Raw genomic sequence first — 18157 nt, forward strand, 5'->3', positions numbered from 1 at the left:
ATGACACCTTAAGTAAAGCAACCCTGTTGCACCATTCGCATGTAGTTTGAAAACATAAGTAATAATGATGATGTTAGATTTTAATCTTGCAAACATCTCCAAACTCGTGAGTATTCATTCCAACCACACACATATATATATTTATATATACACATACATAACATACATTACATATATAAATGTATATGGGATTCAATAAGCACATACTGTTCTGCTTGTGAAAAAGGACAAGAGGTAAAGCTACTATCACAACAACAGTAGCATGTACAGATAATAAATATCGTTTCAATGCAAAATGATAAACAGAGACAAAAACACACCACAGTCACATCAATATATATATCTTATAGGCTATGCATTTATTTCTCTACCAAAAGGAATGATCATACTGTATGTTAAGGAGGTCAGGTGAAGAAATGGTGTGGGGAAATGTAAATTATCATTAAAAAATGTCAACAGAGGTTTCAGCAAATCTGATTTTCTCATACACTTTCATCAAATGTTCCCAGTGTTTTATGGTGTTTCTCCAGATTCAGACAGTGCTGAAAGTGTTTGAGGAGGAGAGGAGAAGCCCAGCTGATTGGAAACATCTGGGTGATTGTAGGGAGCACTCCCACATCATCCAGCGCTGGCTGAGATTTGACAGTGCCCTCTGAAGTGACAGCTTTGACCTCGGCCAGTGTGCATGCGTGCAGCTGCCAGAGACCGGTCTGGCTGAAAAAGAGGACAGAGCCTGGCGCTCTAGGCGCTGGATGGTACTGCTGCTTTTGATGGGAGCTCTGCTGACAGCCAACATATCAGTGGGGGTAAAGTACAACCAGCTTGTTGATTCATTTGGTACCAAAAAAGTGACCATGCAACAGCTTTTCAGAATATTTAGGGCACATTGTTGAGATATGTGGCATGATGCGTTGTGAAAAGCTGTAGAAGTTCCTTTTCAATTGAAATATGAAGTTTGATCATGGCGTGCAGATTTCTTTTCTAAAAAGTAGTTCCATGTGAGAAAAAAATAAATAAATCAATATTTTTATGTACAGAGTAAAAAGCATCTGCCTTTAATCCAGTGATTTGTAGCAGCTGTACATAACCATCCAAACAGATGTTTCCTATAACAGAAATGTTTTTAGACCAGACCTGCCTGAAAAGCAATGACAGTTTTTATACGTGTTAACTATTGTTTCATGTATTACATTTAAACTAAGAACTGCAAAGAATATTTTCATTTTCAAGTGGTTCCCTTTTCTTTTCGCAAACACTTGCAGTCATTGGTCATTAGATATTTAAACTCAGCATTGCCACATAATGACATTAATATTAATGTTTATGGTAATCATCTTTTTCTGAAGAGGACCACTTATTCATATTCGATTCATTAATGTAATGAATGCAAAAAATGATCAGATAATGTGTTCTTGTGTCCTTGATATGCAATGAGGAGTATTAGACTGACTTAAATTCCAGATAGGTATGCCTAAACTGTATTAATCTACGCTGGAATATAGAAGCTATAAACTCTGGGAGAAAAAGACGGCAGAAAACCTACAATGTTATAGATTAAACAAAACAGAGTGAAATGGAGTTAATTTGCATCGGCCACCTCTTTTCAGAGGAGCTAAACTGCTTACCATTATTCAGAGATATCTTTTAAATAAGGCCCAAATATGCGGGTGAAACCAATTTAACAAGCGGCCACCAAAGACGTTTGTCGAATGATCTATATTGAGATTTTGACTGTGTAAGCCTCTTATCATAACTGCTATAAAACACACATCATTCTGTTTCAGCACTGAATTTCAGAGATATGAAAATACAATAAATGTGACATTTTAAAGCTTGGCTTACTTGTTAATTACAAAAACCATTTCAAACTGAACTTGGGGAACTTAATAAGTGCATATTTGTGTTAAGGACTGAATTCCATCTGAAAAGGGAGACAATCCTGGCTGGTTCGTTCCGCAGGAGATCAACCAGAGGGCTGCTATTGCAGGTCATTTGATTTAACTGCTAATCAACTTGTATTGCAGGTGCTTTTTCTTATTTAAGTGACTTCCAACCTCTGTGCTCCTGAAGAAATTTCATCTAAGAATGGGAAAGAAAATAATTTAACTTTGGATTTAGGCATTTAAAGGAATGTATTCAATAGACGCATTTAAACGTAACAAAAGGATTGAAAGAAAACCACACTGCATGAAGCAGGGAACAATAAGGACAACATCGCTCATGTAGAGGAGCTTAATTACCTCAAAGGAAAACAAATTAATGCATCCTCTTTAGTCTGCTGATAACAGAGGAAGGAGATTGCTGTACATCTTGTTCAACAGCAGCAGAATGATACAGCATGTGTAGGAGGACTGAGGCATTATGTACAGAGCACAGTGTTGTGTATCTTCAGTGTGCTTTCATTAAAAACTCAACATCCCACCTATAAGCAGACAAATACTGACATTCACTCACAATACAGGAACCTTCACCTATAAAAGCTGCTGCACCTAGCTTTTGTGCCCTTATTATATATTTAACATTGCCAGTTATTCTAGTGTCAAGTGTAGATCTTTCAGTAGAAGCATTCACATTAGTGGCAACTTTATAGACTGGAATAGTGATGATGTATTTTTGTAGGCCATCCTGGAAGTAACTACGCCGGTGGTTCCTACGAGAATTCGCCTATGGGATTATGCATTGGGTTTTGAAACATTGCAGAAAATAAGCTCTGTGTCAAGCACACAAGTCTGATGCGTAGCGGATTTGTTCAGTTGGATAATATTTACAGATGAAAACCATTTATATGAAGTTTGAAGCGTTAATGCAGTTGAGAGAAGTAAAAAGCTAACATTATGCTCAAGCGTGAAGACGTTTATTGTCTGCGACACCAGTGTACTTTCAGTTAGCTACTCGTTTGCAACCGCCGTTTAAAGTATGTGTAAAAACTTAAAAATTCACAAGTGGGGTCTTAGATAACATAGTTTATCTCATTAAGCAAAACGTTCTCTTAAGCTTGTGTTTACCACAGACCTTATTTGAGGCTTTTAACCATGAACCCATTCAAAATCCCCATTTTAGAGTTAGGAACCCATGGCGCTAAAATGCTAACTCACTTCTGGGTTTGAGGACTCATTCCTGTGCCAGTCCATTTATATGTGCAATATTCTTTGGGGGGAGGGGTAAATTCTCAGATGGACCGAAAGTGCATCTTTGTTCACACTGTTAGCTTAATGCTAATGGGTTACGATAATTGCCTTTAACCGAATTAACATTGTGATAATTTTAACCTAAGAAACATTATTTTTTCAATAAAGTAAAACAGTTTCTCGGCATCTCTACAGTCTTTAAAGCTACATTTGTGTGATTGCTCATTTAGTTAGCGAAACGGTTGGAGCATTGATATCTGTAGTCTTAGTGATGGCAGTGTTAATTGAGTTTTTATTATTTATATTGATTAGAAAAAGGTAAACATGACAGACAGTGTCCGTTTCACATCACATTTGAGGAAAAAACAAGAATACCAATCCGCTGCCAATGAAAGCAAAAGTGTCAGGGGGACTCTTTGAGAAATTGAAGTCTAACCAATACGAGAGAAGCCTCAGGTCACCTGCTTGGAAAAAGTTGAAGGATACATACACCTCTATTTGGCCTGTGCCCCTCAACCAGGAAGTATATTCACACAGAAATCAACCAGTATGACTTGTAACCTAATTTTAATGAATGCTGACAGACAGTGCTGTTATGCATTTCCTTTTTTATTTATGTTTAAGGAGACTTTCTTCTCTCGATGTTTAGAAGGGGCAGCACTCAGCCTCTAAAAGACCCCTCATTTACTGCACAGTACAGATTGTGATTGCTAACTATAAGCCGAAAAAAGTCTTCAATTCTAAAAGTACATCTAGATTACACTTTGAGTTTTCAAAAGCAATTATTAAAAGTTGAATCACTAAATAACTGTCACAGGTACTCAGAAAGAAAGATGTTTTCTTAAAAAATTAGGGCACGAGTCAGCTGTCATTGAATCTAATACATTACGCTACATTATCCTCTGTGTGTCTTTACACTTACTGTGTGGCTTATTAGGCTCTCTAGTTCAGCAAACAGTGCACACTCCGCACAGCAGCGTGGCGAAGATGGATGAGCAACACTCCGCGGTTACTACAGACACATTTATTTAGAAAACAGTGGGGAGAGTTTTTGGAGGTGAGGAATAATTCCAGCCAGCGGTTGGTGCCCAGTTTGAGAAAGAGGAGGAGGACCACCACGGGGCACCTGACAGTGATGAAGAGCACGGGCACATGCTGGCAGATTCATCTTGAGCCACAGAGAGAGAGAAGCAGCAGCGAAAGAGAGAGAGAGAGAGATGGAGCTCAGGAGGAGGGAGGGCAGACAATGGTAGAACACAGGTTTAACAATAAAAACAGCACAGTGTTGTTTTTTAAGGTTTTTCCTGCAGCAGCAACTCTCTTTTCAAAACTGCAACAAAAGACGCAAAGAGTAAGAGTAAAAGAGTAGAATTAAAAAAAAGAAAGACAGAGTTTTAATGTGACTTTAAAATTACAGTATTTATTCAAAACATTACCTGTGACTTTGGCTGCTGTTGTCAATTACCTGTCACTCTAGTATTATTTTATTCCCCTACTTCCTGCACCATGCCCCCTGGGTTTTATTGTGAAAGGGATGATGTTGATCACACACAGTCCCTGACTCTCTGTGGTCCAGCCGGCTGTCAGACAGGATCTGAGAGCTGAGCCGGGTGGGAGACACGGAGATGCAAAACGAGTGGCGGGCCTTTGATGACAGAGAGATGCAACCCTGTGTCTAGTTTGTATTTATGCATTCAAGCTGCCCTCTGCTGTTCGCCTTCCCAATGACAGGACACGCAAGTTTAACATCAAATCAAAACCACTTTGCCCGAAAGTCCAATATGTACATTTACGTTTGTTTTCTTGTCAAATCCTTGTTGGAATCCTTATGTTTTCCTAATAACCTGGATATTTATAGAGCCATCAAAGGACATCTGAAGGGTGACTATCACTTATTTTTCTTACACACAAGTGACACCAAGGATACGAGTGATAATGAGGTGGGGAGTTAAAGATAGTTGTACAGAACCTAACTGATTAGAAACCTGTAGATAAAGAAAAGAAACAAATTGATTTGTAACTAGATACCTGCCTCTTCTTGGACACATGCAAAGAGGTGTATAAAAAGATACAGATTATAGCGTGTTTATTGCATTTCAAGCAAAAGATGATTCAAAAGTTTGTATTTTAATACTGTCTTTCCTCATTCACCTTTTCAATTTACAAATAAATCCATCTTCCACAAGTTCTGTTTTTTTACCAAATTGTCTTTGACCTCAATCTCTATAAATGTGTTGGTTTTTTTTACCAACCTGAGAATTAGATTATCACTGTAATTTTCACAAACGTGCAGTATGAATGATAATGCAGTCGGAAATGCAAGTGGCCCATATGCTAACTAGGGCAACATATTTCCCCTCCACATTAACATATCATCTGAATTCAGTTACCTGACACAATTGCAAAGATCAACACAGTTGATGTGTCAGCTGCATGTATGTGTTGGCTTTTAGAATCAGGCTGCACTCAAAGTCAAGTGGATGTTAATGCCCCATGGACCCATCCGTCTGATTTCCCTCATAAAGCTGGAGCACATTTGTGCAATAGCTCTCCTTACATCTTTTAAGAGAAAATTGTGGAGTTTAACCTCCCAATATTATCTCTCCTTTTCTCTTTGTGCGGGGAACAGGCGGATATCCACAAGGAATTTGGCACAGTCCACACAGTCAAGACGCTGATAATCCCAAGTCTTTGACTGCTGATAAGACGGCCAATTTAACATAATTATAAACCAGTAGTATGAATAGTGACGATTCATTAATTCAGCACATAGAGGGAGATGATAATTCCAATCGAGCATTTACTCACAATTATCACACATGATAATGATTTCATTAAATCCTGCTTCATTTTCTGACATTATAAACATAATTGTCAGACAGTAAAAAAAACAGTTTAACATAATAAAAATGTGGTGTGTAAATTCAAGGATGTTTGTGCTGTATTAGAGGGGTGAGCCTGACAACCCCCTCTCTCAAATCAAATGCTGTTGACCAACACTATTATTACAGCCACACTTAATTACTTTTTTGCTTTTTGGTTTAATTGCTTCAATAAAAATAATCTATAACGCTTTTTTAATTACACTTTCCAAGTGACCTATGTAAAGAGAATTTTATTATGTTTGTGCAGTAATTACCCTGTCACAGTCCAGTTAGAGGCTATTGTCTGGCTCTCCTTTGCTTAGCTATTACTGGCATGACCAGCATGCCTAACTACCTATTGACTAAAAAGACAACTTATCTAACAGTTGCACAATATGAACAATGTGCAATAAAACTAAAACAGCCACAGATATCTTTAACAACTGATAAGAATAAGCAGTGATATCATGTGTTTGTGTGGGGAGGTGTATCTGAATGATAAAACTGCTTTAATTAAAAGGCTGAGACTATTGTGCAAACGTATGTTGCTAATGAGTTGCTAACGCATACACAATAACAGAGATGTTTTGTCAATCTAAGAAATGGCATGCTTACCTAAATGTTATTGTGGTTCATAATTGCTTTTAGTTCCATGTGGGTGATCATGCAGTAAGAAAGCAGCACACACGCTGGAACAGATTTCCAACATCTTTTAGCTACTGCCTCGTGAGGTTCAGTGCTACACAACGCTCTGCTATTTAAAAAAAAAAAAAAAAAAAAAAAAAAAGATTTATTTGGTGCATGCATTAAATATATACCTCATGAGAAATTAAGTTACAAAGTTAATCTTACATTATAAGTAACAAGGTCACATACATTGAAATAATATAAAGAAAACTAAATAAATAAACAAGCAGCAAGTGTTAAGCATTTGTGCAGTTATTACTGTTTTGGCTGTACATGTTCAGTTGCCTTCCCTTCCCCGTTGATGCTCACCCTTTTCTTTTGTATGGGTGGCCTTGTCAGTCCTCATCCAGCTCCCTGCAGCCAAGGCCTCACTAATATACCTCAAGCTCTCGTTCAACAGCAGCTCCTCTTGAAAATACTTCCAACACGCAACAAAAAGACATTTATGAAATATTCCAAGTCTGTCTCTTCTACTTTTATACAGCATTTAAAGAAGGATGGCTGACCAATATGACGCAACAACAAGACAATTTACAGATTTATCTTCTTCTGAACAAGAATCTCTCTAAGACCTCCCAGTTATACTACAGGTAACTTTATATGGGAAAATGTAATTGAACACAATCCAAGTCAGCTGTAGATATATCCTTAATTAAGATGGTACTGTAATAATACTTTTTTTTTGTTAATGGGAAGACGTTTAAGATGTACAGTATTAGACTTCATTCATTCAGTAGGTTCCAGTTTGTTAAAGATCATTTGTGTCTTTTCCACCTCATGATAAATGCTTTTTATGCTCTTTTGATTTTTCTCTTGGAAATTAAAGAGCACACAGACTAAAGTATGAGTGAAAACAATTAAAATGTATATCTCTTTTTATCCGTTTAAAAAACAAGATTAGTATCAGGCTGACTTACCTTTTAAGTCATAATGTACATTCTGCCGAGGCCTATGAACCCACAGGTTAACAGCAGGAGACATAATACTGTTCAACTTGAGAGAGACAGACTAACAGAAACTCAGAACACATTCAACCTTTTATCATATGAGCAGTTCAGAGTATGACCCTGCAACACAAGCACTGACCATGTTGAAAGGAATTTTTCATTTCCAGCTTCACTATAGAATACGTAGAGCCTCAAAGCAGATATATATCGTCCTCAGTATCTGTGAGTGAGGGGCTGAGTGGGGAGCAGTGGGACAGCCTTGGGACCGGGGGCCTTCTTCATGCTGGCTTGCCAGAGAGCCGCCCAAAGCATGGACAATTAAAGGGGTCCCTGGTGCCTCTTTGCTCTCTGTGCGCCTGGTGGGCTGCTCTGTAAGGCACCGGGGGGCTTGACGAGAAACTGACTGGGCCGGCCTGTGCTGGCTGGGCCAGAGGCATAGAGCTGGGGGAGGCCTGATCTCAATAATCCCTTTGCCCCCAAGAGGCTGTCACAGCACTCACACTGCTGGAAGCTAGAATGGAAATGGACCGAGGGCTTTCTGAAGCTTTTACCTGCTAGAGGAGCTCATCATTGAGAGACAGAGACGAACTGGGATCTCACCGGGGTTCAAACACAGAGACAAGTTCTCTCTATGAAACTGAACTCAAGACTTTGATCTGACAAACACTATAAAACACCTGTTCCTTTGTATGTATATGTAAATAGATTTCCTGCTTAACTAGTAGTAACTGAATACCAAAGGAGAATAAGACATCAGTAGTATTTTACACTCTCATAAATCTTCAGCTCTCATGAGATCTGAGGCTTTTTTAGTTAAAAGAGGAAAAGGAAAAGAGCAATAACCCTGTCGCATTTCTCCTCTGCAGCCATTCTCTGTTTTTATTAATGTACAATTTTGTGTAAATTCCCCAGACTTCGGCATAATCTACTGGCCTGGTGGAGTATATAGGATGTAGAATCACCCTGTTGTACGACTTAAAGTGAGCCGTCCCATATGAATACGGCTGCAGTCAAAACCATTGGCCCTAATTAGACCGACATGCCTCCGAATGTGAGGGGAAACTTAGCGCAAATGGATAAAGGTCTTTCAGCACTCCGTCTCAGTCCCTTAATGTATTACCACCTGCACCTAGCAATCAGCACAGGAACATTTAAATGACCGTGATTCAGAGGAGACCAAGCTGCAAACTGGCGGGAAACACACGAGAGGTGATTTAAGATATTGGCTGTAATGAAGCTGACCGTTGGCAGGTCTGCTCTGAATGTGATGGTGGAAATTAGGGGCGGGAACAGGTCAGAGACAGACGTATACCGGGGGGCACAGGCAGCAAAATGAAATGCAGAGTAGAAGTCTTCAGACGGAAGCAATGTTTACTCTGGTGTCAGGTAAATATGAATTGGCAGTGAGCTTCGGGTGTCTGACAAAATGATATAATCAATGTTTTGTGTTTGTTTTCCAGATGCTAGAGTATATTGTGGTGTTCTTTCCCTCACCTCTGACTGCGCACTTCCACGACATCAGCCTTCCTTCGACCGACAATCAGACACAAACTGCCTCCCTTGAGGTAAAAAAAAAAAAAAAAAACTAAAACATTTTCTTTAAAGTTGTTAGAAGCTGAGGGATTATATTTTAAAGCATTCAATTAGGAATAATACAACAAAACGCTTGAGAACTTTGGATTGAAAAAGGTAGAAATCTCTGACATAAAGTGATAGATAGAGAGAAAAAAAGGTAGCCTATGGGGGTAAAAGATGAGGATTGGAAGACAGGCAACATCTGGGTATGGCTCCTCAGACTGATGGCTGCTAACTGATCCTTGTGATTGTGATTGACAGGTGCTGACCACCACTCCACTGGCCCCGGCTTCTCCACACTGCTGAGCACAGCAGGTAGTGTGAAGGCTCGCTGAGATTCCCAATAAAATGGACATTACAGGGAAAAACAACAGCCGGCTTTCTCTGAGGTGAATGTTGGGCACGTAGCACTCCTCCATCACACAATGTACCAGGGTTCACTGCCTCTGCACTGTTTCCACTATTGCAGATATATAGAGGTACACTCAGGCAAACATCTTACTGAAAAAGCTCAAATGACCAGCAGTTTCTCGAGACATACTCTCAGTTCGGACAAAAGGAGTTGGACTAAGACACTGCAGCAGGAGTGGTTAATAATCCTAAAGATGGAGAAATAAGTCTAAATAAAACAGAAAAAGGCCTACCTGTTTCTCTTTTTTTCTTTTTCCGACAGAATCAGCCATTTACAAAAGAACGCTTTAAATAAGTCTTTAGTGTTTGTCCTTGAAAATACTCGAGCACTATTCATGCAAAAAATAAAAGTATACGTATAATGTAGGTTGCATAAGTGTCATCTTTATCCACTAAATATTCCCACGAGCAATGAAAATAACGGCTCAAATCCATTTACATTCCTAATTTTCACATCCATTAAAGAGATGGATGCTTTGATAACGCTGCAGTGTTTATCTGCGCTCTCTGGGGATTCATTAAAGTGAACACTCCTTTCAAAATATAATCTATTGCTTAATTAAACTTCCCAAATATGAAATCTGAACCCACATATCAGCAGTAGAAGTTACTGCTTTTGTTGTGTCCCTCATTTACTCTGTATTTTAATGAACAAGTTGCTAAGATGTATCTCCATTTGCATGTAAATAAAGCTTTTTTTCTCAAGCACTTAACAGCTTTGATTTGTGTAATACGTTTTTTTTTTTTTTTTTTGGTTTTTTTTTTGTGCTCCCAAGAATAAGGATTCAAGCCTGCTCAGTGCTTAGTAAATTTCACAGCTTCTGACTCTGAAGCACATCATTACAATGTGTGAAATTTTAATCAGAGATGTTGTGAAGAAACAGCGATCAGCGGACGAACATAATTAATGTCCTCTGTCATAGAGATTATGATGGCAAATTTGAATGTGCAAGTGTTTTAAAGAGCAAGAGGGAAATGCATTAACTAAATTACATAGCATGACGTGAATGAGCCATCATTGCCTTTCTGTCACTTTATGTATGCAAAGATCTCCTTTTATTATATAGGATGCTATTACTTCCCTCTTAATTGAACAGCGTTTTGTTTAGCACGGGCCTTCTGAACTTTGCATCAGCCATGCATAAATTTTATGCACGACTGCCTTATATGTGTCAGAATCAAAGCAGATCTGCAAAGAGTGGGATGCAACACATGACTTGGCATCTATTGAATGCACAGAAAATAATAAATCATTTTATCTACTCTAATTCATTTAAAGTAAACTCTAAATGCATCCTTAGTGTTAACAATGGAGTTATGATGGTAACTACTCTACAAATGTGTTTATTCAATATTTAATTGCTGTATCCAAACCGCAGCTTTATTTAAAGAGGCTAGTTTTGCCGGGACAATTTGTTTTATAACACTCACTCGCTCATTAAAATGCAAATTGTGCATATGCTTTCATTTTCCACTACAGTAATCCACACTCCGACTGTTTATCCAATCATCAACTTCACTATAAAGACAAGCCGGGGGTTTACAGGGTGCTGCTTCTGCTGCTGCTAAGACCAGGCATATGCACGGACACATGCACCCACTTACCCTTACACACACACACAAACTCAGTCAATATAACCATGCTCACACATATATAGAGATTAATATGGTTTGAACATGAGGCCAAAAGAACTCAAAGTACTTCACAACTATGCTTGACTGAAGTATAATTCATGACTCATTGTCAAGGACCAAGTTTTAATGCAAATCAAGGAATATTTCAGTCCCATCTTTTTTAAATAAAGGTTTTAGATTTGGAGAACGCTGCGTTAGAGGATTCTAGGGAAAGCAGGAAAGCTGGTTCAATCACATGCAGAGAGATAATGCTGCTAAGTTATCCCAATGGTCACACTGTGGGTGTCGTTAATGTGTCGCTAATGTGTATATGAGAGAGAGAAAAGGAAAGAGAGAGAGAGAGAGAGAGAGAGAGATGCTGCAGGGAGAGACTGTACACCTGGCAGTGTGCCAGCAGTTCCCAGGGCCGCACTCGTTTCTGTCACCAGAGTTTGTTTCACAAGCCTCCTAATCAATTGGAATGCGTCCCCCCTGAAATAGAAACTTGGCACCGTGCTAGACTCCTCTATTGTGCCTGCTGGTCAACGCTCGGAGAATACCGCCCGTCACTCATGTCACTTTCCAAGTTTCCCCTGTTAACAGGATAAGCAGGGCGGACATTAAACAAATCCTGCATTATTGGCCTGCCAGCTTGTAAGAGGATGATTCCGACTGTACAATAATTTACTCAGGAGTTTGTTTTACGCAAGCACGGCCAGGTGTGCGTCTCCTTTGTGTGCCGTTTGACAAGCGATCTTAATGAAATCAGAGCTGACGGCAGAGAGAATAAAGAGGAGCATTTACAGTAATTCTAATTTACTTAAGACAGCACCGAAGGGGAATCAGCAGCCATTAGTTCACTTGATACACTGTCAGGCGTTGATTTCTCTCGCAACCGCTGATAAACAACGCCCCAGCAGGAAACCGGAAGACAAATAGCCACTGCCTCTGTGACATGCCATCACATCAGCCTCTGCATGTCGCCGTGTGTTCCCCGACTAATCAAGGGAGGCTCGCTTCTCTCCATCTCCCTCTTGGCCTGCCAACAGATTCATCACCGGCTGGGTTAAACTGGAATAAAAACACATTAGTGTCACGGTCGACTGATAGAGAGAAGTGCTTGTTTCAGTGCTCCACAATGGTATAAGTCGGACTGTGTATTGATTTGTGCTACATAAATCTTGTTTTCTGTCTGCACTAGTGAATCAGTCGTGACCCCCTGGGTTAACAAACATTGTCGAGGCTTTCAGCTGGCGTGTGAGCCAACAACGCCCATGCATCGCAATAGCTGTGCCCCATCTTGTCATTTCTCAGCCTTCCCTGGCTTGTTACTAATTGCTGGCAATCAACAGACAATATAACAGGGCTGGAAGAGGTGGTGGGTTTCTTGCGGGGTTTTTGGCTCTAACAAGGAGGGTTTCGAGGCTCCTACAGCCAAAAACTATCAACAATGGATGTGAATCGGTCAGCAGGAGTCTGTGAGTTACAACCTGGATTAATTGGCACAAGGGGATCCAGCATGGCTAGCGCCAGATCACATTAAGCTGATGAGATTTGACTCAGTAAACTTTCACAAAGGCAAATCCCTCGTTACAGGGGATAAATGACACTATAGCATACTTTATCTGTAAATCCAACGCTGAAAAGGCTTTTAAATACACTGTTATGGCTACTAAACTGTTTACATCTCCTGTGAAAACTTGGACAAAACAGTTGCCACCATTAGCCGTTGTGGACAATATATGAAGGCAACAAGTACACAATATGTAGGTTGAGCAATTTAATGACTCCCCGATGGCCACTTTTTTAGTTTTCATAAGTCATGGGGACATCAGGTGTTAAATTGTTTAATCTTTCAGAAGTATATGAAATCCATTTGTTTGTGGGCTTCTAGGATGATTACCATTGAGAAAGTAATTACATTATAACAGGTGCCATCATCATCATTTGTCTTTGTGACATTTAAAGACGCACTAAATGCCAAACTGATCCTCAGAGACAGAGGCTTCATCCTGTGTGATGTTCAAACACTTTTAATTACAGGATCTTTAAATTCTAGTAGTGTCCATCTGCAAATCTCCAGTCAGACCAAAGGATTGTGAAATCACAGGTGAATAGTCTTGCATACATACTTAACATGCTGCCAATCAGAAGTGCTTAGTCTGAAGAAGTGATCAAGTTTATTCTGTAATATTGGACACCAATGGGTCCTTTTGCCAGTGCTTATGAAGCCATGAATGTTCATGAGTACGACTGGCTAACATCTATCAGAGCGCCTGCTGAGAGGGGTCTGTGTGTGTGTGTGTGTGTGTGCGTGTGCGTGTGTGTGTGTGTGTCAGTGGTAGAGAAGGGAGGATAGAGTAAGTTAAAGAAAGAGAGAGAGAGGATAACAGAATTAAGCAGCTAGATATAGAAAAAGGGGAGGAGGGGGTGTCTCTGGAGGCCTCCACACCAATGCTCACCCTGCTGCCAGGCACGCTACGCACACCAGAGACCTTATTTACCCAGCAGCCCCCGAAGAGGCCTGGGCCCCCAGATCTTATTTACTCTGAGTCTAGGCAACCATCAGGTGCTGAGGGGGATCTGGCCAGCAGCAAAAGCAAATACCCCAGATCAAAACCAAGCATGGAGGAAGAAAGGGGCGCTCAGCCAAAGTCCTGGTCAAGCGCTAATGTTTACTCTTTGGTTTGAAGGGCTGTGGATGGACTCCATTTGAAGAAATTGACACCCCCACCCTACATCCTTATAGAGAGGAAAAAAGAAGAAAATGCATCTGATGGCTACCAATGTCTTATATCCTTATGTCTGCAGTACCTAAGGTAATGTGGACTTCTTCTCTCTCCGTCTTTTAAAACAGCACTGCCACCGGTCTTCAGGATCAGACACGGTGTCGGGGGAAAGAGAGATGAAGACAGGAAAAAAAAGCCCAGCTAATGACTAGCTCTTATGCATCAGTGCACTTACTAATGAGCTTCCAGGGAGAGGCTGGCAAGAGCCGGAGCGAAGGCTGAGCCGGGGATGTGAGAGGCCTGGGCCATCACTTCCCCGCTGTGATCCCTGCCTTCCCACTCACAAGGAGCCCCGGCTCCCAGCCACTAATGAGTGTTAGAGGGAGAGTCCAAGCTCGCGTCCACCTGCCAGCCTTCAGAGCCCAGCCTGCTGCAAGACAGTAGGGGTCAGACGCATTCCTGAGCTCTTAATAATTTACATCATATTGATTTCCTCACTGTTAGACACTCTCACCTGGTTGGGCTCTTGCTCGCTCTACCTCTCTGTGAAATAAGCACATTCCACCAGAGAGAGGAGAAAGAATGATACAAAAGAGTGTGACTTTGCCCTGGCTCCAAACCAGTTAAATACAACATTCAATTTAATAGACTGTGGACAATGTCTGTGTCAGTGGGGACAGTAGGCATTCTGAGGATGTCAACTGTGCAGAAAATGGAAGACTAACATTTCTCAAAATAAAACAAAATAAAAAGATCTGCTGCACATAAAACATTTAAATTACAAGTTTAACTTTCTTCTGAAAGTGTAAAACAAATGACACCAATTATTCCTCATTTACATGCTGCACCTACCTTACCATCTTTCAGTTTTCAACAAGAAAAGACCTTTGCACAAAGAAGTTATCCACACACACACAAAAAAAGAAGTGGAGTAAAATCAAAAAGGTACAAAAATGCAAGAATGGAAATAAATTATGCAGTTTGCATTCTGCTTAACCTCTAATCAGACTCAGAGAAGAAGACATTAGTATTCTCCCTTTGTCAATATGATGATCTGTATACTCAATGCCTTAAATATTCATCAGCTCTGAACACAGACTTCTCCTTACTCTGATTCATAATTCAAATGATATGAATGTTACATAGGTATGGCACCGTTTCCCCCCGTCGCCAGAACAACTTTCTATCATCAGAGCCGCACTTAAGAATGACTTTTAACACTGTCCACCTTTCCTCATTGGAGAGGCAACTTCAAAGTATACTTGGTCTGTGCTCGAATAAAGATTTCCTACTAAGAAACTCAACTATAAAGGTTTTACATGACATTAACACATTTGTTCACACGTCTTTGTAGGGGAAGAAGCATATCCAAAGTTTCTCCTTTTAGTTGTCTCTCTCCATTCATCCATCTATATGCCCCTATTTAACATCATGTGTCTCTTGCCATCTCTGTACTTCTCACACTTCCTCTGGCATACCCAGACAGCCGTATAACCTGCCTCTGTTGATTCCCAGCGGAAATCCAGCTCATACTGTGCTATGTGTTTGTTCCTTCCAGTCAGGTCAGACTGAGAGCATCAGTCCAAGGCGATAACAACCTAAAGTTATAGAGGGCTGCTTGTTTCCATACCTGTGTCATGAGCTACAGCCTATTTTTTTACGAGTAAGTGGAAAATACTAAATAAACATATACACCTTTGTAAGAAATCCCACATTCAAAATATTATCTTCAGTTTTTCCAGATTTATGTAGAATGTTAAACAATTAAGAATTTAAACCACAATAAAACTAATTATGAACTCGTTGGTTTAGGCCATTTACTCTGACTTCTAAATGTACCTTGATCAACACTGCCCTCTTCTGTTCAAAATGAGATGGTACTATTGTTCTTTTCCTCTCCTATTGGGGGTAGTAGGCACATCACACACGTGCAGGGCAGGGCACAGACAGCAGACAGCCGAAGAAGACATGCCTGTTTATTTGCTAAAATGCCACAAAGGTTGTTGTTTTTTGTTTGTTTTTTAATCCATACAAATCCCCATGCAAGAGGTCCTCTTTAGGAGATAATTTTATTCTGTTATAAACTTTTTAGTTCCTTCCTAACAATATGTAAGAGCAGGTAATGGTAGTAAAAAAAAATACTTTAGTATTTGATATTCCTTCATTACATTCAGAGTTGTTAGGATAAAATCAAATATTTATTGTCATTTCTACATTTGGATGTATCAGTGTCAATCATGAACCTGCTGCTCGTTTCTGATTTGCTAAAGTGGTCTGCGTGTTTTGTTTTTTCATAAATTTGAAATCAACACAGAATACTTGTTCACTATGAAGGAAACACTAAGTAAAGACAACCCTCCTGCAGTAATGACCCTTTGTTCTACTAATAAGTTACAGATGCTTAGCTGACACCGCAACCCAAACAGCAATACCACCTTCAACAGACCCAGTCTCCGCACATTGTAGCTCCAGGTAGTAAAACTGCTGATTCTACCAATACTGCCACATGGCTGTTCACGGCTCCCCAACCCAATATGTATACTAATGGGAAGACAGAATAAGGACATGACTGGGGTTGTCAAGTGGGAACTTCCCATCATGGGTGTTTCATTTAATAAATTCCATGTCACTTTGGGAAGACTGTGAGCTCCAGCATCCCATAGCCAACCTCCATCCACGCTGGCTCTCACTGCCCACCATACCATACATACAACTTCTATATCATAGCCCAAACACCATTGCCACCTTCAACAGATAGTCTGTAAGCCAATAACTAATGTAAAGGATCATCCTCAAAGTCGATACAACCCCAAGGACTGTCGCCTCTTTACCATCAGTGGTGCGGATTGTACATGCTCCCAGCAGCTTAAATTGCCACCCCTCACTAATGTTCAATATTAGAGTTAGCTTTGCTGATTGAACTGGTAAAGTTCAATGGTATGGCATGTTAACAGTGAAGATAAACTCTCTAGCTGGTATTTCGATTTTGTGGATATGTACGGTATGCAGACACTGCTAGTTAGTGATGATAGCTATGATTAAGGCTACTAACACATCTTAGAGTTGTGCATGGATGCATGTAGTATGAGAATTCATGTCACAGAGAGCTTATGTATGGCCCCTGCTGGGCTGCAGCAGGAATACGCCATAATAGGAGCAAGCATGTCCTTTCAACGGACCAGAGCGTCACACAATATTCAGAAGATGAGCAAGCAAAAGCCAGGTGTCATCAAGAACAACTCCATCAATCTGAACAAATGCCCTCCAAACTACAAGACCATAGGAACACTGACTTAACACTGTATCCTCTCTTAAGATTTAAATGTGCAAACACTGTGCTCAACCAACACATTTTAGGAAGCTGGACAAATGGCCACCAAGTATGGAATCTGCAAAAGTGGCCCCCATAATCATAAACATGATCGATAGTAACTCTAATCTAAGAAGGACAATAAAGATGTTAATGCAGGCAGAGGATATTAAGAAAAACAGCACTGGCTTAATGCACTGAATAGTTGCTTGATATAGGAAAAACAATTGTTTCGTATAAGTGATGGCACAGCAATCCCAATCTTCAAAGATGTGCAACATAACAAGAAATGACATTTAATGCACAGCTGACACAGCAGAAAACAGGTGACGGCGCACCTTTGACACAAAAGAAAAGCCCACACTGACAAGGATGGAAACAGCTTATTGATCAAATTACACGATAATCAAACAACAGGCTGTCGATGACGGAACACCCGCACATCAACAGAATGTTTTGTCTATGCATGTCAGGGACTTTCATTAAGATGATTCAAAAACGCAACTTACATTACAGGCGCACTTTTCGGGCTTTTTGCAGAGAATCTTCGTTTAACTCCAGACACCGGCATTTGGTTATGTTGCAGAATTCTCCAGTCGCTGTTTACAAACTCTACCTAGTTGATTCTCCCGCGTGGAAATTAGCGTCATAGTAGTGCGCATGTCCAAAAAAATTAAGACCTTTTTCTTTTTCTTTTTCTTTAGTATGTTTACCAAAATGCTGTCTGCATCAACTTGTATTTTCAAATCTTTGGGTAAGTTAAATTATTGTACTGAGCAAATGACTGTCTTGACTGGTGATCTAAAGCCAGGTGGGCATTTTTGGAGACCGCACAGTAAAGAAGGATTAATGCTAGTGAGCCAATTTAGTCTATTGAGCATAAATCCAGCAT

General features: G+C 40.1%; 1 long non-coding RNA gene across 1 annotated transcript in view; it reads right to left on the reverse strand.

Moving 5' to 3' along the window:
• Nucleotides 1–17942, reverse strand: part of LOC306832362 — a 96835-nt gene extending 78893 nt beyond the window's left edge. Inside the window, exon 1 of the long non-coding RNA XR_013780214.1 lies at nt 17775–17942. This is a non-coding gene — a long non-coding RNA (uncharacterized lncRNA). The remainder of the gene's footprint in view (nt 1–17774) is intronic.
• Between the last annotated feature and the right edge of the window lie 215 nt (nt 17943–18157).

The sequence above is a fragment of the Symphodus melops genome, assembly GCF_947650265.1.
Source record: "Symphodus melops genome assembly, chromosome: 12".
In the NCBI taxonomy this organism is placed as follows: Eukaryota; Metazoa; Chordata; class Actinopteri; order Labriformes; family Labridae; genus Symphodus; species Symphodus melops.